The following is a 24,231-nucleotide window of genomic DNA, read 5'->3' on the forward strand; positions in this document are numbered from 1 at the left end:
GCTCGGGGGGCAGAGCCAGTGTCACAGAGAGGGGGCCGGAGGAAGGTGGCTGTGACCCCAGTTCCCGCTCCCTTCAATTCAGCTCTGAACAGGGCCCAGGCTGCAGGAAGGAAGCTCTGTAAACACAACCCTGGGTCCCTCCCAGGTCAGGCTCCATGCAGCCAGGGCAATGAGCCTCCCTCTGCACTTTCCTCTGCCCGCGTCCAGCGCCTGCGCCGATGTGTCCCTGCTCCCCCCAGCAGCCCATTGCTGTCCAGCCCCCCGAGGAGTCAGAAGGCAGCAGTTCACACTCAAGTGATGCCTTGCAGCTTGGGGCTGACAGGCCTGCCATTCCCATCACATCACCTTGGCCTTTCCCCTCCTCTTCCTTCGCTGACAGGAGATCAGCAGAGCCCGGTGCCAGAGGCCAGGAAGGGGGGATGGCCGAGAGGACCAGGCAGCTGAGGAAAACAACGGATATTGGGTTTGATTGGATTCTAGGGAGTCATGTATCAAAGGAGAAGACAGCGGGGATGTATGTGGGGGGTGGGCAGCTGAGGGGTGCAGAGCCAGCATGTGAGGGGAGCTCGAGGGAGTTCAAGGCAGCAGAGGAGTTTCTCCGGCGAAACAGAAGCCAGCTTGCCACGCAAGGTCACCCGGCCTAATGAACAGCAGCAATGAGCAATCTCAGAGGGGTTTGTGGAGGGGTGGGGGACTGTGAGAGGAGCTGGGGGGCCCTTCCCTCACTCCTCTCACTCCCAAAGGGAGCAGGGCTGTCAGTCAGACCCGACCCTAGTCTGACAGCATGTGGGGAGTGAGAACTCTGTGTCCACGTCTCACACATCACCCAGCAGCTTAAATGATTGTTCATGATCTTCTGGGCTGCTGGCTTTGCTCCCACGGGCTGTATGGTGTGTCACTCTGACATGTCCCCACTCGCAGAGTCATCTGCAGTCGCCTCCATGACTACGGCAGCCAGGCCTCTCCTTCCTTGCTGCTCGCCCAGACCTGAAGAAGGGCTCTGAGGAGCTCCAAAGCTGGTCTCTCTCGCCACCAGAAGTTGGTCTGACTAAAGAAATTACCTGGCCCACCTCGGTTCACTCTTTCTCCTTGTGTATCACTTATAGGTGTGCAAAGCACTACTGAATCTGAGCTTGCCACTCCCTCGCACTAGCAGCAGCGTGTTTCACCCACCCTGTACAGGTGTAGCTGATCACAGAGGGAAGAAGGCAGGAGAAAATCAGGATCCTTGTACAGTGGCACCAGGCAGCACAGCCTGTGCATATCAGGGGGCTAGAAATCCAGAGAGAACTATAGGATCTTCCAGTGTCCAGCAGCCACAGTAAAGAATCTCCTTTATATTCACTACCACCAAGTCCCACCCCAGTCTGCAGTGAGATGAAAACACAAGGAGGCAGAAACCCACTGCTGGGTCCCCTGTGTGTATTGAGCTATAGGGCAGGGTGAGATGGGGAGGGAAGGACTTTCTGATGCTCTCAGGTTCTGTGAGTGACTTAGGAGTGGAATAATGTCTTTTTCAGTTGACTGGCAGTTCCCAAAAAAATCGGGAAGGGGAGGAATCATTCTGGGTCAACTTAAAAATGAAATGTTTTGCGGAAATTGTCAGTGAATCAAAAAGAAAAAAAATAAATTTGTTTTGGGCAGAAGAAACATTTTGCGAGTTTTACATAAGAACGGCCATACTGGGTCAGACCAAAGGTCCATCTAGCCCAGTATCCTGTCTACCGACAGTGGCCAATGCCAGGTGCCCCAGAGGGAGTGAACCTAACAGGCAATGATCAAGTGATCTTCCTCCTGCCATCCATCTCCACCCTCTGACAAACAGAGGCTAGGGACACCATTCCTTACCCATCCTGGCTAATAGCCATTAATGGACTTAACCTCCATGAATTTATCCAGTTCTCTTTTAAATGCTGTTATAGTCCTGGCCTTCACAACCTCCGCAGGCAAGGAGTTCCACAGGTTGACTGTGCGCTGCGTGAAGAAGAACTTCCTTTTTTTTGTATGCTTTGACATTTAAAAAACAATTGAAGAAAATTTCAAAACAAAACCCCCAAAATCCAAATGCTTCGTTTAAAAAATGTCAAAACAAAACATTTTGACTGTGGGTTTGTTTTTTTTTGGCGAGGCCTGGAACAAGGACGAACCTTCAGAGGTTGCAAGGGAAAAGGTCCAAGAAAAACTGGGTAAGAAGATGCCCAGGAAAACAGCAGCTAGGAGTGGGTCTGAGCAGACCCTGACTCTCAGTTAGAGGCCCCCTGGGTTGGAACCCACTGTAGGGGGATGGCCCAGGTTTCTCCCACCAGCCATCGGAGACGGTGGTGTGAAGCCCCAGAGAAGGGGATAAGGACCAATGGAGAGTCCCGAAAGAAGGGTGTGAGGATCACAGGGACCAGAGTTGGTGCCAAAGACCTTTGGGCAAGGATGTTTGGATTGTTTATTTGTTGGACTCTGTTATCATGGAAGGGGTGGACTAATGCGTGCCCGGGCTGAAGAGCTGAGTTATGGGAAAAGAGACCACTGCAGTGCTGGAGTGATCGTTTGAAGCGGGTACGAGATGGGAAGAGAGCTGCTATGCCATGTGTGGCCACAAGGAGGTGCACTAGCAGTGAGTGAACGCCTTCACAGCCTGACACAGCCAAGCTTCTCAAACATGACGAGCAAATTTGGGTAGAGGTGGCTGGGAAATATTTTTTCTTCCCACAAAAAATGTTGACAAAAATGAAAAAGGCTTTATTTTCATCTACATTTGTCTTCAAAAGTTGTTTTTTATTATTGCAACTTAGAAATTTCAGCCCCAAACTGATTTTCTTTTCATTTTTTTTGTTCCCCCAAACCAAATAGGGCTGAGCACCCACCTTCTGAAAACCAGGCCCCTTTAAGTTGTCTCACCCTGGGCGCCCAAAGTCTCTGGTCAAGGTTGGCCCATGTCTGCAAAACACTTGATATCCTTGGTTGGAAACTTCCATACAGCAGCAAAGTATCATTCATTATAGTCCCTGCTTGGGTAACCCAGGTGCTTAATAGGGTGATATCTCTTTAAGAGATCTACTGGGGGTGCAGGGTGGATAGGAATGAGCTGTGTCTGGGTCATTGTGGCTAGGTCCATGCTCAATTACCACTCCAGGGGTGGGCAAACTTTTTGGCCTGAGGGCCACATCCGGGTATGGAAATTGTATGGTGGGCCATGGCTCACGAAACTGGGGTTGGGGGGCAGGAGGGGGTGAGGGCTCTGGCTGGGGGTGCAGGCTCGGGGGTGGGGCCAGAAAGGAGGAGTTCAGGGTGCGAGAGGGGGCTCCGGGCTGGGGCAGGGGGCTGAGGTACGGGGGGGCTGGGAGTGCAGACTCTGGAGTGGGGATGGGGATGAGGGGGTTTGGGGTGAAGGGCTGTGATTGAGGGGTTCGAAGGGCAGGAGGGCGATCAGGGCTGGGGCAGAGGGTTGGGCTGCAGGAGGGGCTCAGGGCTGCAGGCTCCAGGTGGCTGTTACCTCAAGGAGTTCCCAGAAGCAGTGGCATGTCCCCCTTCCGACTCCTACACGGAGGCGCAGTCAGGCGGCTCTGCACGCTGCCCTGTCCACAGGCACTGCCCCCACAGCTCCCACTGGCCTCCTTTCCCGGCCAACAGGAGCTGCAGGGGTGGCGCTTGGGATGGGGGAGGAACACAGAGCCCCTTGGCTACTCCTAAACATAGGAGTCGGAGGGGGGACGTACTGCTGCTTCCAGGAGCTGCGGCATGCGTGTGCACAGTAGCCCCAGACCCCGCACCTCAGCAGGAGCTCGAGGGCCGGCTTAAATCGGCTGGCGGGCCAGATGTGGCCTGCAAGCCGTGGTTTGCCCACCCCTGCTCTACACTCAGAAATGTCTAGAATTGGGTGTGGTAGTTTTGGGTACGCTGGCTAGGTCCCCAGACTCTGCGAGGGTAAGCAGTCAGGGCAGCTGCTTTGCAAAAGGCCTCGGAGCAGAAAGCAGGCTGTTGTCCCCTAACTCTGAGACATTTTGCAGCAGGTTAGTGATATTGTTAACCCTCCAACAAGGAAAATGATAGGAAGGGGAAATTAGGAGAGGAAACTCATTTCTTTTATTTTACTTTTATACTTGGAATGTTATTTGATTTTAGCCAAAGCGTTAAATTGTCTCAAGTAGTGTGATTCACCAACTCTTCTTTTATTTAAACGTGTTGATGCGAAAAGAACAATTTATTTTGCTATTCACAGTTTGTATTTTTCTTACGCCAGGGATGTTTTAAATCTATCTCCTGGTGGCTGGTTAATCAGTTAGCTGACTAGCTGACTGAGCGAATACAGCAGAGGAGGAGGAAGTCCGCATGGATTCCAGCTGGAGACTCCTACAAGCAAGTGGAGGCAAGACGTTACTTTTGCCTCAGCAGACTGTACAGATTTTGGTGATCAAAGACTGAGACTCAGGTGAGCTCAGCCTAAACTTTTGGGAACTCTGAGTTTCTTCTCACTGTGTTTCTGTGGGGACTTGACCTGTTTAGATTTAATGTGTTTCTTAGAGTTATGTTTATGTGTCACTGAAGATAACGTATGTGGATTATAAAGTAGCCATGGTATGTTGTAAAAATATGATTTGTGTTTATTTATAATAAGATTTTATATAGTTGGTACTTAAGAATTAATTTCATTCTTTTTGTTCTTTTGGACTTGAATGTGAGGAAGCTGACCCTGTGCGATCCCTGCTGGAAATCCTCAGTGACTGTCCAGGTGCTTTTCTATGGGAGTTGGGGGTTTTTAGGCACTGGAGAAGGGCCTCTGAAAAGTAACACTTGCATCTCCCAAAGCGCCCAGCATTACTGACCCAGTGCAACACGAGTCCTGTCCTCTGAGCCCTGCATTCCCCCCCGCTCGCAGCAGCCAGTGACCCTCTCAGCACGCTCCTCCTGCTCCTCCTTTTGAATCTCCTTGAGCAAGATGCTGGTGTCTCTGGCCCCTGCCTCAGCCTGGGTTTGCTTCTCTCTAACTTCTCTCCCTTTTTTTTCCCAGTGGATGTTCTCCTTCAGACCCTGGGCCAGAGCATTGTACCGGGCCGACTGCGGTGCCACCCCTGGAATCAATGGCCTAGCTGAGGATCTGGACTCCTGACTGTAGACCATGAGTTCTCTACCTGGGGGTCAGAATCCCAGGAGAGGTTAAAGATAGATGTCAGGGGCTGTGACCCCCTCCCCCACTTTCACAAACTGCTAATTAGGAGAAGAGTCACTCTGTGCCACACCCCATCTGGATGGGATGGAAGGACCCAGTCCAGAAAAGGTTGCGAACCACTGCTCTAGATTTTACCCTGCAGGTCTCCCAAGACATTCGGCTCCCTCCTTTCTCCCTTGCTGAGTTGGAAGGGGAAACTCCCTCTCACTTGTATCACCCTTTTGCAGGAGCAGCTGGTAAACCTGGCTCAGTGGAGGACAATGGTCCCACTGGACTTCTCCCCCTGTGCGTCGCTTGCCTGTGGAACGTTAGAGCTCGCCGCACCGGCTGCTAACCGTTTGTGACGTTTGCTTTCGGGAGGTTCAGACGCGGTCTCTCCATTAAAGGACAGAGCCGTCAATTATAACCGGAGTTACAGCACCCAGACACACATTAACGCCATTTCTAATCATTGCCGGCCCACCAGCCGCTCAGCACGCTCCATTTCCCAACTCGCTCCGCCACCGGGGCCAGGGTGGTCCCTGGCGTAACTCTGCTGAAGCCCGTGGGGCTGCTGCAGGGATGGGTTTGGCTGAAGGTGGTAAGAGATGGGGAGATCTGATTAGCCAGGGACCTCTTTTAAATACCCAGAGGAAGTGGAGACTACCTTGGCATGTGCCACTTTCATAATTTCTGGGAGGGTGTTGGACAGTTCCACACAAATTTATGTATCCATCCAGCTGGCAGTATAGGAGAGAATGGGCCAGGTTTACACTGATGGAACTACACCAATATACCCAATGAAGCAAGATTCTAAACTAACGGGAAGGCGGCATCTTCTGTCTCTCTTACGTACTTATATGGCCCCATCAGCACTGTATCCTGCACAATCTCTAATCTTTACAACACCCTCTGCGAGGGGAAGTATTATTATCCCTGGTAACAGAAAGGAATGGAGCCACAGAGGGGTTAAATCACTTGCCCAAGGCCACCCAGGAAGTCTGTGGGGGGAGGGATAGCTCAGTGGTTTGAGCATTGGCCTGCTAAACCCAGGGTTGTGAATTTAATCCTTGAGGGGGCCACTTAGGGATCTGGGGCAAAAATTGGTCCTGCTAGTGAAGGCAGGGGGCTGGACTCAATGACCTTTCAAGGTCCCTTCCAGTTCTAGGAGATTGGTATATCTCCAGTTATTACTTTATTACTATTACTGTGTCAAAGCAGGGACCTGAACCCAGGTCTAGTGCATATGATGGGTGTGCATGTGGGTAAGTGTGCATAATGCATGTGAATGCTTGTATTTGCATGCAGCATGTGTGTGCATCCATGTGTATTTTGAGTGTGTAGGCCTATCAGTTCATGTACTCTGTGTGTGTGCATGTATGTGCAATGTTGTGCATTTGTGTGTAAGTGTCTGGCTGAGTCTGTGAGCGTTCAATGTTGTGATAACTGACAGTACAGACAGTTTGCAACTCTGGCCAGAAAGGAGCATTTTTTTGGCAGGGCCAGAAAGGCAAAGTAACCTTGTAGATTTGGCTCTGTCTAACTTTTCTGCTAAGCCCCTTTGCAGTGCTCCAGCCTCGTTTGATACGGATGCCAACACTGCCCCTTTGTCTCTTGGCGCTATCCCGGCAGGTGTGTCCCACAGCGACACCCTGTGCTCCACAGAGTGGCCTGCAAAAAACAAAAGCCGAGTGACAAAGTGATCACCTTTTGGGGGGGAGCAAATGGTTTTCGTTAATTATCCTCCTGGCGGAAACCTGGCTGATGTGCGGCCGTTGCTAAGTGCTCTCCAAGGAGATTAAGTGCTGGTAATTAATCTTAGATGCTTGGATAACCAATTACTCAAGTGGCGCAAGCTGGTGATTTGTTGGGGTTGTGCAGCAGGCACCAAGGCATATGTGTCGGAGGAGGCCAAGGAGCTCCGGTACGGCTTGTCCTACCTGTGGGTACATGGTAAAGGAGCAGGGAAGGAGTGCAGAGTCAGGCAAAACCAGAGCCCCATTGAGCTGCCACCTACTCCCCAAACATGGTAGAAATCTCTTCTGAGGTTCAAAACCGTTTGGTCAAATGATGGGCTGGATTCTCAGCCCCAGGGTCTTCTCCAAAGGAGGTGTGAGACAGGCCGGGAGCTGACCCAAAGTGAATGGCCCCAGCACACCGACATGACATGTGGGTGATCTAGAATTGCTTGATTAGAAGACATCCATCTACCTAGCCAGGCCCAGATTCTCCCTTAGGCAACTGCCTCTTGTGCCAATTTGTTGGCAGAAAAGGGCCAGAAATCTGGCTTCATCGGCTGCCCCCAGCCTTGTGCCACCCCATCTGTGGCTCAGCCGTGGAAGGTGGCTGCGGCTGGAGCCCTGCAGGCTCTGGGCATTGCACAAGCACAGAACAAAGAGATGGTCGCTGCCCCAAAGAGTGTACGTGTAAGACCAGAGAGAACAGGTGGATGCAGACAGACATCAATAATTGTAAACCCCACCCCCCGCTTTTTATAGTGGGAAGCTGAGATACTGGGTAGATTAAGAATATGTCTACCCTACAATCAGCGGTGTGCTTGCAGCTCGACTAGACATATTCGGACTCGCTTTAATCTAGCACACACGGCTAAAAACAGCCAAGAAGACACAGTAACGTGGACTGTACAAGTCCACCCAGATCCCTGTGTACGTACTTGCGTTTCTAGCCCACACCGCCATGTCTTCACGTGGTAGCCATGCTAGCCAGATGAAAGCTACCCGAGCTTCAGTCACAGCATCCGTTGCAGAGTAGATCTCAAGTACTTGCCCAATGTCACACAGGAAACCTGACATGTGGCTGAACCAGAAATTGATGCCAAGTCTCCTAAATGCAAGCCCAGTGCTTTGACCAGTCAACCATCCTGCCAATACCCTACAGAAGCAAAATGATGGACTTTCCCAACCAGAGACTCCTGACTTCAGGGAGAATTTTATCTGCATAAGGAATGCAGAATCCATCCGCTATTAACAAGCTTTTGCCATTTCTGATTTCCGTAATGCAACTGGGTAAAACCACTGACATGTCAAAAATAGTCTTTTATTATGATCCATTGATGCTATTAATGCAATATCCTCTTCTTAGATTGCTTAGTTAGGTATTAATATTTTAAGAAGCTCAGCCTTCTTTTTCTTCTTTATCCTTTAAAAGGTTTCACAGACTCTTCTGTATGACAAGATGTTGCTAGAGGATTAGATTTTTATTTTTTAGCTCCGATCTGGGCTAAATACTCTGATGCCAACAGATGTGTGTTTTTAAAATGATAAACGATGACGGTAGTATCATACATATACATTTGCCATTTAAAAAAAACAAACCTCTGTATTATTAGTTACCAACATTTAGTTATTGCAGAATTATTATGGCTTGTTATAAGTATCATGCATTTGTTTATATGTCCTGGTCCTTAGTTTATGCCAACGTGGAAAATAAAATATTAAAAATGTGGTAAGTAAACTGATCAGTGTGTCTTTGTTTTCTATTAACCGAGCTGCTTACAACTAATAGTGCTAGTGAGACTGATGTGGGAATTCTGCGTCCGGTTCTGGAGTCTGTGTTTTAAAAAGGATATTGAAACATTGAATATAAAAATGGTAAAAGGTCTGGGGAAAATGCCTTTACAGTGAGAGACTGAAGGAGCTCAATCTGTTGAGCTGACCAAAAAAAAGAAGGAGAGGGCATTTGATTATGGTCTAGGTGCCCAAGTCTGAACGAGACTCAATGAGAGGTGGCCAGCCAGCTGCCCTTTGTAATGCTCACCTTCTGTGACTGGTGTCAGAGTAGCAGCCCTGTTAGCCACTGTGCCCCTTCAAGCCTTGGAGTAAATGTACCCACAACAGACTGTCCCAGTGGCTTCTGTAGAACTGCTCATGACAGCACATGCGACGCCTGGTAGCAATAATAATGCCTAGCTCTCATATAGTAGATCTCCAACTGCTTGACAAAGGAGCTCGGTGTGATTTCAACGGTTGGCGAACAGATCAAAGCAGGTTCCCTATCAAATGAAGCGAACATGCAAACTAGGCTTAAGATACCAAAGAAACTGGTTACAGATAGGTTTCAGAGTAGCAGCCGTGTTAGTCTGTATCCGCAAAAAAAACCAGGAGTACTTGTGGCACCTTAAAGACTAACAAATTTATTTTAGCATGAGCTTTCGTGAGCTAAAGCTCACTTCTTCGGATGCATAGAATGGAACACACAGACAGGAGATATTTATACATACAGAGAACATGAAAAGGTGGAAGTATGCATACCAACAGGCAGAGTCTAATCAATTGAGATGATCTATCGTTAGCAGGAGGAAAAAAAACTTTTTGAAGTGATAATTAAGATGGCCCATAGAAGGTGTGAGGAGAACTTAACATAGGGAAATAGATTCAATTGGTGTAATGACCCAACCATTCCCAGTCTTTGTTTAGACCACAGTTAATAGTATCTAGTTTGCATATTAATTCAAGTTCAGCAGTCTCTCTTTGGAGTCTGTTTTTGAAGTTTTTTTGTTGCAAAATTGCCACCTTCAAGTCTGTCACTGAGTGGTTAGCAAGGTTGAAGTGTTCTCCCACTGGTTTTTGAATGTTATGATTCCTGATGTCAGATTTGTGTCCATTTATTCTTTTGCGTAGAGACTGTCCGGTTTGGCCAATGTACATGGCAGAGGGGCATTGCTGGCACATGATGGCATATATCACGTTGGTAGATGTGCAGGTGTACGAGCCCCTGATGGTGTGTCTGATGTGATTAGGTCCTGTGATGGTGTCACTTGAATGGATATGTGGACAGAGCTGGCATCGGGCTTTATTGCAAGGATAGGTTCCTGGGTTAGTGTTTATGTTGTATGGTGTGCGGTTGCTGGTGAGTATTTGCTTCAGGTTGGGAGGCTGTCTATAAGCGAGGACTGGCCTGTCTCCCAAGATCTGTGAGAGTGAGGGATCATCTTTAAGGATAGGTTGTAAATCTTTGATGATGCGCTGGAGAGGTTTTAGTTGGGGGCTGTAGGTGATGGCTAGTGGTGTTCTGTTATTTTCTTTTTTAGGCCTGTCCTGTAGTAGGTGGCTTCTGGGTACTCTTCTGGCTCTGTCAATCTGTTTTTTCACTTCAGCAGGTGGGTATTGTAGGTTTAAGAATGCTTGATAGAGATCTTGTAGGTGTTTATCTCTGTCCGAGGGATTGGAGCAAATACGGTTGTATCTTAGAGCTTGGCTGTAGACAATGGATCGTGTGGTGTGTTCGGGAATGGTTGGGTCATTACACCAATTGAATCTATTTCCCTATGTTAAGTTCTCCTCACACCTTCTATGGGCCATCTTAATTATCACTTCAAAAAGTTTTTTTTCCTCCTGCTAACGATAGCTCATCTCAATTGATTAGACTCTGCCTGTTGGTATGCATACTTCCACCTTTTCATGTTCTCTGGATGTATAAATATCTCCTGTCTGTGTGTTCCATTCTATGCATCCGAAGAAGTGAGCTTTAGCTCACGAAAGCTCATGCTAAAATAAATTTGTTAGTCTTTAAGGTGCCACAAGTACTCCTGGGTTTTTTTGTGGTTACAGATAGTAATTTTTCACACTAAATGTTGTTTTAGGCAGATTGCGGAGGTTCTTGAAGGCAAGCTGCTCTTGCTTGCAGCTTAAAACTCCAGGTATTTCTTTCACAGGCCAGGCACCTTCCCAGCCTGGGCTCACTCCTTCTCCCCCCCCCCCCCACGTCCTTGTTTCTTAGATGTTCACGGCAGTCATCCTGGGCCGGGATTCAGTGAAGAACGAACCTTGATTATCTCCCTCCCCTGCCTTAAATAGGTTTTAAATACGGCAGGAACCCTTCGTTTCCCAATGTGGTTCCCTCTCTTCCCCTCACCCTGGAAAATACTGGTGTCCTATCATGGAGTCCAGTACCAGGTGACTTGATCACATGACCCTGCAGTAGGAGTCAGAGGCTGTTTGTAGCCTCCCAGGAAAGTTTCTCAGGAAGGTGGGAGATTAGCATCTTAAAGACCTATTGTTCTCCCTAATGGTCTATTGACTTGTCCCCAGCTTGCCAGCCAGACTGATTGCATTTTGTCTAGTGGGCGTTCCCCAAGTGCAAACACTGCTGTAGTACAGATGTATACTCAATATCCCTAACTTCAGATGCAAAAATGATGTATGCATATGAATAGGATAATCATATTCTGCAAATCGTAACCTTTCCAATGACACCTCATATTCCTTATCTTGCACAAACATATCATAATTATGCTATAAACATATTATAGCAATATTTCAGTAAAGAATATGGGGTGTGGTAGTGACACAACAGGGCTGGCAGGGACCTCGATAGGTCATCCAGTCCGGTCCCCTACACTGAGGCAGGACTAAGTATTAGCTAGGCCATTCCTGGGAGGTGTTTGTCTAAGCCCTTCTTAAAAACTGCCAATGAGGGAGATTCTACAACCTTGCTAGGCAATTTGTTCCAGTTCTTTAACTACCCTGACAGGAAGTTTTTCCTAATGTCCAGCCTTAACTTATAGCCAGTACTTAAGCCCTTTGCTAAATCAGGGCCACAGAACATCATCCGTGCATGGATGTTCCCTGCCCACATGGAAGGGGGAGTTGACCAGGAGTCATGGCCCATCCTCCCTTTCTGGGGCTCCAAGGAGAGCCATGGGAGCAGAAAGGGGGTAGCACTGGGAGGGCAGGACACACACACACTACCCTGCAATGGTAAATGTGCCTGAAAGGTAACCCAGCCCCCTACTTTCTGATCTTTGCACTGAGCCTTCTCCGCACTAGAGAAGCCAGGGAGATACTGACCAGCTCCAATGATGCTCCTACCACGCAGTGCAGCCTCCATGGAGTCTGGGGGGCTGAGGGTGGCATGCAGAGCTGCTGATCTCCTCCTGAGGCTGCCTTGCCCCTAACATGCCATCTGCACTGGGCAGGGCAGGCTGGATGTGACCCAGTCCTGCCCACAGTAAAGTCATTTTCATTAGTCGTGCTTTGCAGCTGAGGATCTCAAGGCACCATGCAGGCATTAATTAAGCCTCGCAATAGCCTAGTGAAGTAGCAGTTAGCCCCCCTTTACAGATGGGGATACCAAGGTGCAGAGAGGGAACGTGGCTTTCCCAAGATCACATGAGCAATCAGAGCCAGGAATAGACACCAGGAGTCCTGGTCGCCTGCTCTAACCTTTATGCCACACTTCCTCTTATCTAATTAGCATACGTAAGTCCGAACTCCTCGTTCACTTGTTCTAATCACTAGATCACACTGTCCCTTGTGTCATTAATATCCCAACTCCCTCTTTTCCTATTCTAAATAGATGTCCACGCTCTCACCTGTATTAATGCCCAATGTAAGTGAACCTGATTTGAATGTAGCTGCTGCATTTCCCTGTCCCATCATAAGGATGGTCCGAGACTAGTGTTGTTTATTGAGAGATGATAGCACGGCCCGGACGTTCATCAGCCAATCGCAGCTCACGTTTTCCTAGGGCCACCCCCTCCATTTATACTCGTTGTTTGAGTAGTAGTGACTGCTCCATTTGCCTGATGAACAGGAGTCCTTTCCTAGAAATTTGATGGATGGTCCCAATTATATTTTTCCAGCCTTGATTTAATGTAATGTTTTATTAATGGCAACAATCAGAGGAAAGCAAACAGCTTATTCTGAGCACGCCATTCTGATTTTGCTTTCATTTCTCTACGTTCAGATGCACTCCACGCCCTTCATGTCAAGGAATTAAGGGTCGGAGGAGGAACCCCCCCCAAAACCACAATTCATTGAACAGGGAAATAGCTCATTAGAACCCTCTTGACAGAATTAACACAACGGTGACAATGTTTTCTTCTCTGTCTCTCTTCCTCATTCTCTCTCTGTTTTGGCAGAGGAGATTGGAAATTGCTGGTTTGTTTTATTGGAAATTAAAAGGCCCGCCTGCAGCTTCTGATTGTGAAGCAGAAAAATAATTTACAAAAGAATTTAAAAAACAAACAAAGGAACGAACATAATAAATAAATGACAATCACTGACTGTGTGAAAACAGAGGTCTGGACAGCCCTGCTGCTTTTGAGCATCAGAACCATTCCACCTTGATCTCAGACAAAAGGCTTATTCCAGGTTGTTCTCCAGCGGGATGGGTAGTTTTGTCAGCAGTTAACACTTTTTGTGAGTGCTGGAGGGGAGGGGAGAAGCTGGAAGGGAGGCGGCTGAAGCACACCTGTTGGGAGAGTGGTTCCTCACTACTGGTAGAGTCAACTGAAATTCTATCCAGTGAGAAATTTGATTTTGACATTTGTTTCCATCCTATGTCAGGACAAAAGCCTGAAATGCCTTTTTTTTTTCATGGAGTGAAAAGTTCTGAAATAGGCCTCATGGGCCCGGTTCCCTGGCTGGACTACATCTCCCATGATGCACCATGCAGCTCAGTTGGAGAAGAGACGGTGATGCACCACGGGAGATGTAGTCCTACCAAGGAGCCTGGTCCATAGGAGAGAATGCTAGCATTAAGCACCTGAACTTCAACTCCCATGAGGCAATGCAGCACCTTGAAGCAGACTTGAAACAAAATGTTTCAGTTCAACAAACTGTATTGTTTGGATCTGGGCTGAACCAATCAGAAACAAATATTTTGTTTAGATTTTCCTGGCAGGGAAAACAAAAATCCACAAAAGCTAATTTTTCTGACAAAAAAAAATCAGTTTGGGGTGAGCTGCATTTTCTGTCAAAAATAAATAAATAAATCACTTCAGTGGAAAATTCCCAAGCAGCTCTAATTGGAGGTGCATCGATACCAAGGTGACAGTCGCCTCAGAAATAGCAGGGATGGACAGCAGCTTGGTAGGTAGATGCAAGATGCCCTGTAGTCAGAAAGGGTGTCAGACCTCAATCCAAAGCCCATTGAAGTAAATGAGAGTCTTTCTATTGACTCCCTTGGGGTTTGGATCCAGCCCTTATTGCATATACCAACCAAACACTAAGTTCAGGGTCTGGGACTAGACATTAGTAAGGACCCAGCTTGCTTTCTTCTTCTTCCCTGGATGTAACCCATTGACCAGTTTTCTCTGTCTCCAGGTACCTCGGGGCACACTGGTGGACTGTGAGGTTCTCCTCTCCCCTTTTAGATGTTTCCACCACAGTTCTTCTGCCTGACAGGCCTCGGCCTGAGCCAAAGGCCCTGCTCTCAACACCACTCAGGGCAACATTCTGCCAGAGGCCAGATCTGAACTTACTCTGCTGTGTGTTCCAGGAGGGTTGGCTGGCAGAGGCTGTGCATGCTCCCAGGGAGTTCTGTGAAGGTGGGAAGGCAATGCCTCAAGTCTGGCTTGTGAAAGAAGCTCCTCTCATATCCTCAGGAGGGACACCTTCCTATGCACAGAGCATCGCTCCTGACTCAACACGGGGCCATCATGCTGTTGGCAAGGACAGGAAAGTCATAGAGGGAGCAGAAGGAAGCCACGGAGAAAGTCAATCTAGTCCAAGTGAGGTACAAGGAGAGGCTGGATAGTCTTATGCTGAAGTGACTCTGAAGAGCTAAGTCCAGTTGGCAGCTCTGCTAGAGACTCCTTGTCTGTCACTTAGTCATTCTGTGTCTATTTCAATTATAAACTCTTCAGCATAGGGGCTGATGCTCCTGGTGTGTCTGTGCAGTACCCAGCGCAAAGAGGCCATGCTCTCAGGAGGGACAGTCTCTCACTGTGTGTCCATACAGTGCCCAGCAAAATGAGGCCATGATCCCAGCCTCAGAGTTCTACTGTTAGGCAAACAATAATGGTACATGGTATACAGCCGATTTGGGAAAAAATGTTCAGTCCACTTTGTTCCCTTTAACTGAGCAACCGTATTCTTTTTACAGTAAATAGGATCTCTTGTAACAGGATTTGTCTGGATAATGGGCTCAATTTTCTACTGCTTTGCAAAAGATGGGGTCATTCGCCCTCGTGCAAAGAGTGAAAAATGCTACCGAACCAAAAGAGTGGGGTAGATGACTGCTCAGGCGGCAAAGAAGCAGAGCAATGGGCCCAGTGAGAATAACAGCGTATCTAGCTAGGATTATCGTTTATAAGGGAGATTTACTGTCAGGATCCAGCCTTGACGTTTCTCTGCTTGGTAAATGTTTGCAAAACGGCTGGTTTAAAATCACAACCTGGATTTCGGTTTATATTAAGGTTTCAGTTGTAAAAGGATTCTATTCTAGTCTATTCAGGTTCATTAACCACCTTCATCACCATGGTATCGGAGGCCCAGATCCTCAAATCTGATCTGGAAATGCCACTGTGATGCCTCACGGTTGTTGTAGTTTGGGTGCCTCATATCTTCATTCTCCTCTATGGGCTAGGCTGCCTCACCAAACTACATTTCCCATGATGCACTACGGCATTCCATTTTGTTCAGCTACTGTGGTGCATTATGGGAATACTATTGTTGCATCGTGGGCGATTAGGTGCCAAAAGACCTGTGAGGAGCTGGGCCTGAGCATGCCATGGCTGACATCTGTCACGCATGGTTCATTCTCTCTTATCCTTTCCCCAGGGGGAGAATTGCATGTGCAATGGAGTATTTTGTTTTGGTGTGGGGTTGGTTTTCAATGTCCGTACAGCTCTGTGTTGATATCAGGCTGGAGACACGCGCCTGGCACTTGGAGTGGAAGTGGTGAGATGGTTCTGAGTTCCTGGGAATTTCGTTCCGCCATCTAGGATCTGTGCCTGAAAAGCTCTGTCTCCTTCACAGATGAGGTTTACCCCGTAGTAGGGTTATAAAGGATGAATAGGTATTATAGGTGTGACACAGACATGAGTAGTATGTACTTCAAATGGTTGCAAGCACATCGGTAGGAGGACCTGGTATAAGATGTTTGTAAGGCACATATTGACCAGTCAGACTTTATAACTGTGACCAAATGCACCCCTTTATTCACACCCTACACACAGTTGTCATAATCTTTGTACAGACTATCCCTTGTGACACATCATTTTAAGAGTAATAACTCACTGGCCAAAAATATCATGGTGAAATATAACATCGTCTGTAAATTATGAATTCCCCCAAATGATGTTGGTGGCACATGTTCAAACCCACATAGCGCCGCTTAGGCAGGACTGGCCAAGCAGGTCTTAAGCAAAGGAATGTGTGTTTGCCTCGATGTACATATGAGTTGTCAACAAGGTCCTGCAAACAGTGAGAGGGAGAAAAGGCAAATCTGCATTTTAGCAAACAACACAATAAAGCCTCTTTCAGGATGAGGCTCCATGTCTCCATCCTCACAGCTGGAAGGAACTTGATGTAGGGATAACCCTCAGGAAAATGCATTTCAAAGGGTGTAAGGGACAAAACCATCCAACGTGATCTCTCCCTATCCATCTCTCTCTTTCCCACCTAAGACGACAACAGAAACAGCGTTTGGACTTTGGAGGCAGATCCTGGCCTGAGAATTTGGTCAGCAAAATTACTGAGAACCTGTGGTAAGAACTTGAACTGTGTCTAGATTGTTAGGATTAGAGAGTGTTGCCGCCATTTCTGACTTTAATGCCTTATACCTGTACTCACTTAAAATCTCTCTCTTCGTAGCTAAATAAACTTGATTTAGTCTTTAATGAGAACTATTCCAGTGCTGTCTTTAAAGTGAATTGTGTGGATAACTCCATTTAAAAGTAGCAAACTGCTGTATATAGAACCCTTTAGGGGAATTAACTGACCTAATATATCTGGACTGGCCGGGAGAGGTCTGGACAGGCCAGAACACACTTTTGTGTGTGTGTGTGTGTGTAGGAAATCTTGAACAGGAGAGTGTTGGGGTCACCCTGCAAGTGGTAACCAAGGCTGGTGGAGGCCGGAGTGTGGCTAGTGTTTGCTGACAGGCTGCTGTGGTCAGAGTTGCTGGACCAGGGCTGTCGCTTCCCACAGACACTCAGGATGGGACCTGCATGCTGTCGGGCAGTTTGTGAGGCGCCCAGGTTGGGAGCTACAGCAGCAAACCATTGTGAAGCACCCCAGGTTGCAGGGAAGGGGTGACACAACCCCTCTCTGGTCTGGATTGCACCCCGCAAAGTCATAATAACTATGTGTGATCATTAATAAACCATTTCTTAAAATATCCATTCGTGCATTAACCTTTATAAATGGACACAGTACAAATTGTGGTCAAAATGGGCGACAGTTTAAACATTTTGCATATTTCTATACAGAGACTCTTTCTTTCATCCCTTGATTCCTCTGCTTTGCTTTATCCACAATCATTCACCTCTCTGCCCCCTCTTGCATATGAAAATGAAAAAGAACTATTCTATTGCAACAATAATAATAATTAAAAAGCCGACCATATAAGGCCTCATCAAGGCCAACAGTGATAATGTGAATGGACAAGAGCCTTAGTTAGTTTATTATTTCAGTTTTTGCTCCTGGCTCAAAGATGCAATTTAAAGTGCTTTTCAATCAAAAATGCTTTATATTGTGGTTAAATGATTTCCCCCTCCAGGAAACCATTAATCAGACGCATGATTTAACAACTCTCACTTTTGTTCTTTATTACTAAATCCTGAAAAAAAAAGTGATTAAATGGAACAGGTGTCACATTTATCTTATTTCCAGCATAAAATAATAATCAACAAGTGCCGAGCTAAAAACGGATCCCCCTAACTCAAACGGCAAAATGTTCTCTAAATGAATTGATGTTGGCTTTGCTGTTTGTTTTTAATTTGCAGATGTCCTCTGATTACTTCTGTCCTGCAACACCACTTTGGGATGACATCATTGGAACAGAATCTGAAGTGGAATTGCTTCGGTTGTTCTGCATGGCTGGATGCTAGTCTCTTTTCTCTTTTGACTCCATCCGTCTGGCTTATTAATATCAGTCCTTATAGACACTTTCCAAATTGTAATATGGGACCTAGTCTAAGGACCAGGGAAGTCAATGGAAAGACCTCCAGTGACTCCAACTGGAGCTGGACCAGGCCTGTAAAGAACAATCTAAAACTTTGAGGTCACAAGTTTCCAAAGTCAGAGTGCTCCATTTCTTTTGTCCTCACCAGGCCTGATTGCCACCTCCCTCCCCCTCACACACACACACAGAGCAAGAGAAATTCACCCCTGTGAAGAAGATCTGTGCAAAGTCTGTGTGTCACTTCAGTCCCATTTAAACTGAGGCCTGATAAACTTAGGTCAACCTACCTACCTCACTCAGGCATGTGAAAATTAGGTGTCAACCTAACCCCCACCATAGATACAACTAAGTCAATGGAAGAATTCTTCCATTCAGCTAGCTAATGCCTCTTGGAGGGGTGGATTACCTACAGTGATGGAAAAACCCCTTCTGTCGATGTAGGAAGGGTCTACACTACAATACTACAGTGGAACAGCTGCAGCGCCGTAGCTGTGCTGCAGTAGCCGCTGTAGTGTAGACATACCTTTAGTATTGAAGACTAGTGGGACTTAAGTGGTATCTAGACCTTGTGCTGGTTATCTCTCAGGGGTGAATTTCACTTGAAACAAGAAACTCCTATTGATGTTAATGAGAGTTACTTAGGGCTGGTCACAAATTTTCTGTCAAACTGGTTTTCAACATTAAACTGCATCCTTTTGAGTCACCCTAGTACCTCACGGAAGTTGTCATTCGGGTACCTCATCTCCACATTCTCTCCTATAGGCCAGGTTCCTCACCTGGACTAAATCTCCCATGATGCGACAATAGCATTCCCATAATGCACCACGGCAGCTGAACAAAAGTAGAGACTGTCGTGCATCGTGGGAAATGTAGTTTGGCGAGGAAGTCCAGCCCATAGAGGAGAATGGGGATATGAGGCACTCAAACTACAACAACCACGAGGCATCACAGTGACATTGCCAAATCAGAATTTATTTTTTTTTTGAAAAGTTCCACTTTTCAGTGAAAAAACAAACTAGCTCCAGAATGACTCTTATTTTTGGAAGGAGAACGTGCTCTTCTGATTAGCCTGCTTTTCAAAATTTGTCTACATTGAAATATTTTCCCCGCAGCTTTGTCAGTGCTCAAGAGGCAAAAATGTACCAATTCTCGTCCTCCCCACCCCAACACTGTTTAGGAAAATCAATGAGGTTTTAATGAGGGACCAAGGACCTGATCCAAAGTCAATGGCAGATCTTAATAGGGTTTGATTCATGCCCTAAAATCCTATTTTGATGGAAGACATTGGAATATCAGTTACGAGTAGTGCTGTGCAGAAGTTATTTCGGTTAAAAATGCAGATTTGGGGCAACCAAAACATTTTGCAAAGTGTTTCAATTTCAGAGAATTGTTTCAGTAAAAACAACAACAACCACACCCGGGAAAAAACGTAATCTTCCATTTCAACATTTTCAAAACAAAATGTTTTCATTCAAAATGGCTGTGATGGGATGCCCCAGGGTGCAGCCTGGGACTGTGGGACCACTGTGCCCCCTTAACTCTCTCCAGTCTGGGTTGTCTCTCACAATGCCTTGCTACTGACCAGCAGCAAACCCCTCCAGGTGCTGTGAACACTCAGCACAACCACAAGTGGAGACCCCACTCCCAGCTAGATTGCAGGAATGCTCCCAGAGCCACTCACATGGCATGCTTTATATGTCATATCACAATTATATACAGATGAGGAATATGAGGGGTTACAAGGTGCTCCCCCAAAGTACAGAACGTCACAATGACCATTCATTTTAAAATTCCTTTGAATTTTATTTTTAAAAATGTAAATCCTTAAAGAAACACAGAATCTCAGGGCTTTGTCTATACGGACAGTAAGCGCACAGCATGCTAGATTATAAAACTACCCCGCTTTGAAACAGGGGTACTTCAAAGGGCACTAGTGAACTTTTAGTGTGAGTCAGCAGGGTCCACGTGGACAGTTAGTGCACAGGAAGGTAGTGTGAGGTAGATTTACAGCCTAGCTTGCCACACACTAACTTTTTATGTAGACAAGCCCTATATAATTTCTTCCCCACTTTTTTGGAATTACAGAGAACTGAAACATCCATTTTTTTCACTGCTCTGAATCTGAACCGCAGACCAGCTCCAACCCCAGATGGCTATTCCACCTATCTTCTCAAGTCCTTTAAAAATTAATGGGGTCTTTTGGTCTTTTTAAAAATAATATTCTGGTACTCCAAATGCCACCAACACGCTGCTGCTGGAAGTTCACCTATTACAAGACAGCTTGTCTCATGCCTTAGTGCAAATATTAAGATTTTTGTAAGGGTCTTGAACAGATAATTTCTAAATTGGTTAATTAATTCATTACATTTCTAATTCCTCTAAGTAGGGTAAAGTGGGGCTGAAGTGGCATCTAGATTTTGCATTGGTACTCTGCACAGGGGTGAATTTCACCTAATGACTGAAGATCAGGCGGGCTTATTTCCAGGAGACAATTATCAGCTAACTGCAAATTATTTACACTCAGCCTGGTATAGAGAACAGGAATTTATCAGATTAGATCTAGGTGCAGAGAAAGTCCCGTGTTATAGAAATGCATTTCAACACAATACAAACAGACCAGCTGCTACGATTTTCGTAAATGGCAGCTTCATTGAAGCGGTACACTTGCAAAGAGAAATTAGACAGGTGTGAAGTCTCTATAATAACGTGTTTACCTGCAGTATATTTTTCAGCCATTAGTTAGCCCCAGTGTACTGTATAGAAGAGTGTACTGTCCCAGGTAGACAGAGGAGACAAAGCTGGCACTCAAGTTGTGTGGAACCCTGTTTGTTATTGTCTGTATTTTACTGTTGCCATTTTAATAAATGTCTCTTGTTTAAGACAGAGTATGATTCCATATATCATGATACCCTTGTCTTTTTATTTTTTGCTTAAATAAGTGAACCTCTTGCTGCAATTAAATACACAATAATAAACAATGTTCAGGTCTATTAAAGTTACGGAACATAAAATAGCTCTGTATGCCAACAATGCATTGGTATATTTAAATTCACCAGAAACATCCTGAAATACAGTGCCTTTAAATAATTTTATTTTGGCTTCAGGATAGAAAATGAATTTCCAGGAATCCAGTTAGTAGAAACAATGTCCAAAACAATAAATAAATTAAAAACAATATGCTCTTTAATTTGGGCAGAAGAGAAAGTCCAGTACCAGGGGATGCAGGTAGCTGATGATCCAAGAGAATTATACAAATATAACGTTTGTGCAAAGACCACAGGTGGAGGTCTTAGTGTGGGAAAAGTGATATATTAATCAGTTAGGTAGGAGAAACCTCATTCAAATGAATTGGCAAGCTAGGATATGGAGAAATCCAGCCTGAGACCTAGGTACCACTTATGTGTCACTTAAACCCTTAAAAGAAGACTTAATTGTGATTTAAATGGCAGATAGTCCTTATGCTGACCCTTGCCACAGGAATGAATTTTACCATAGGTTATTGGTATGTAGCCCAGAAATTTAATATTGCAATTAGGTCTGTCAATTAATTGCAGTTAACTCACGCAATTAACTCAAAAAATTAATCATGATTAATCACAGTTTAAATCACATTATTAAACAATAATAGAATGCTAACTGAAATTTATGAAATATTTTGGACGTGTTCTATATTTTCAAATATATTGATTTCAGTTACAACACAGAATGCAAAATGTGCCTTATTTACTTTAGATTATTCTTTTTTATTACAAATATTTGCACTGTAAAAATGATGAACAAAAGAAATAGTATTTTTCAATTCACCGCTAACAAGTACTGCAGTTCAATCTCCTTATTGTGAAAGTGCAACTTACACATGTACATTTTTTTGTTACATAACTGCACTCAAAACCAAAACAATGTAAAACATTAGACCCTACAAATCCACTCAGGCCTACTTCTTGTTCAGCCAATCGCTAAGAGAAACAAGTTTGTCTACATTTATGGGAGATAATGCTACCCGTTTCTTATTTACAGCATCACCTGAAAGTGAGAACATGCATTCACATGGCACTGTTGTAGCTGTCACAAGATATTTACATGCCAGATCTGCTAAACATTCATATGCCCCTTCATGCTTTGGCCACCAGTCCAGAGGACATGCTTCCATGCTGATGATGCTCATTAACAAAATAATACATTAATTAAATTTGTGACTGAACTCCTTGGAGAGAATTGTATGTCTCCTGCTCTGTGTTTTACCCGCTTTCTGTCACATATTTCATGTTATAAAAGTCTCAGATGATGACCTAGCACATGTTGTTCGTTTTAAGAACACTTTCACACCAGATTTGACAAAACGCAAAGAAGGTACCAATGTGAGATTTCTAAAAATAGCTACAGCATTCGACCCAAGGTTTAAGAATCTGAAGTGCTGTCCAAAATCTTAGAGGGACAGGGTATGCAGCATGCTTTCAGAAGTCTTAAAAGAGCAAACCTCTGATGCGGAAACTACAGAACCCGAATCACCAAGAAAGAAAATCAACCTTCTCCTGGTGGTATCTGACTCAGATGATGAAAATGAACATGCATCAGTCTGTATTGGTCATCTAGTCTGACCTCCTGCACAATGCAGGCCACAGGATCTCACCCACCCACTCCTGTAACAAACCCCTAACCTATGTCTGAGTTATTGAAGTCCTCAAATTGTGGTTTGAAGACCTCAAGCTGCAGAGAATCCTCCAGCAAGTGACCCGTGCCCCACGCTGCAGAGGAAGGCGAAAAACCTCCAGGGCCTCTGCCAATCTGCCCTGGAGGAAAATTCCTTCCCGACCCCAAATATGGCGATCAGTTAAACCCTGAGCATGCGGGCAAGACTCACCAGCCAGCACCCAGGAAAGAATTCTCTGTAGTAACTCAGATCCCCACCCCATCTAACATCCCATCACAGACCACTGGGCATATTTACCTGCTGATAATCAAAGATCAATTGCCAAATTAATTGCCAAAATTAGCCTATCCCATCATACCATCCCCTCCATAAACTTCTCAAGCTTAGTCTTGAAGCCAGATATGTCTTTTACCCTCACTACTCCCCTTGGAAGGCTGTTCCAGAACTTCACTCCTCTGATGGTTAGAAACTTCATCTAATTTCAAGTCTAAACTTCCTAGTATCCAGTTTATATCCATTTGTTCTTGTGTCCACATTGGTACTGAGATTAAATAATTCCTCTCCCTCCCTGGTATTTATCCCTCTGATATATTTATAGAGAGCAATCATATCCCCCCTCAACCTTCTTTTGGTTAGGCTAAACAAGCCAAGCTCTTTGTGTCTGCTTTCAGAAGACAGGTTTTCCATTCCTTGGATCATCCTAGTAGCCCTTCTCTGTACCTGTTCCAGTTTGAATTCATCCTTCTTAAACATGGGAGACCAGAACTGCACACAGTATTCCAGATGAGGTCTCCCCAGTGCCTTGTATAATGGTACTAACACCTCCTTATCTTTGCTGGAAATACCTCGCCTGATGCATCCTAAAACCGCATTAGCTTTTTTAACGGCCATATCACATTGGCGGCTCATTGTCATCCTGTGATCAACCAATACTCCGAGGTCCTTCTCTTCCTCTGTTACTTCCAACTGATGCGTCCCCAATTTATAACTAAAATTCTTGTTATTACTCATGAGGGCTATTTGTGATGCTAGACAAAAAGTTGGGTTAGGACTCAGGAGGTTGGGGTTTCGTTCCCAGTTGTGACTCTAATTCCCAGCATGATTTTTATTGAGTCATTTAAACGCTCTCTGTTCTTCATCCGTAAACGGAGGCTAACAACCCTTTCTCTCCACTCTTACTGTCTGCTCTATTTGGATTACAAGCTCTTCAGGGCAGGGCTGTCACTGACTAGTGTACGTGCAGCACCCGGCGCAATGGGCCTCGGTCCATCTAGGCACTGCCGTAATACCAATGTCGCCCAGGTTAACGGGGTGTTGGCCAAGATGGTGGCCGTCACACATGCACCAGGAGTCAGTTTCCTCCAGGGGTGGGGCTCCATGGAGCAGACCAGCTGGTGGGAAGGAAACTCTGGGATGTCTCTTGCATGATGAAAGCTCCCGTCTCCTCCTGCTGTAGCACGTGGCCTGCTGTCACCTTGATGCAGGAGGCGATTCTCCCTTGTGACAGGGACATTTAGCAGCACTAACTGGCCTGCCCAGGAAGGAATCACTGTTCCAGGTGTTGTTC

General features: G+C 45.8%; 1 long non-coding RNA gene across 1 annotated transcript; it reads left to right on the top strand.

Moving 5' to 3' along the window:
- Positions 1-15,597: 15,597 nt before the first annotated feature.
- LOC123352923 lies at positions 15,598-18,297 on the top strand. Its single transcript, XR_006574327.1, has 3 exons — positions 15,598-15,786; positions 16,515-16,595; positions 17,835-18,297. It is a non-coding gene; the product is annotated as an uncharacterized LOC123352923 (long non-coding RNA).
- The last annotated feature ends 5,934 nt before the right edge of the window (positions 18,298-24,231 follow it).

This window comes from Mauremys mutica, chromosome 19 (genome assembly GCF_020497125.1).
Source record: "Mauremys mutica isolate MM-2020 ecotype Southern chromosome 19, ASM2049712v1, whole genome shotgun sequence".
NCBI lineage: Eukaryota > Metazoa > Chordata > Testudines > Geoemydidae > Mauremys > Mauremys mutica.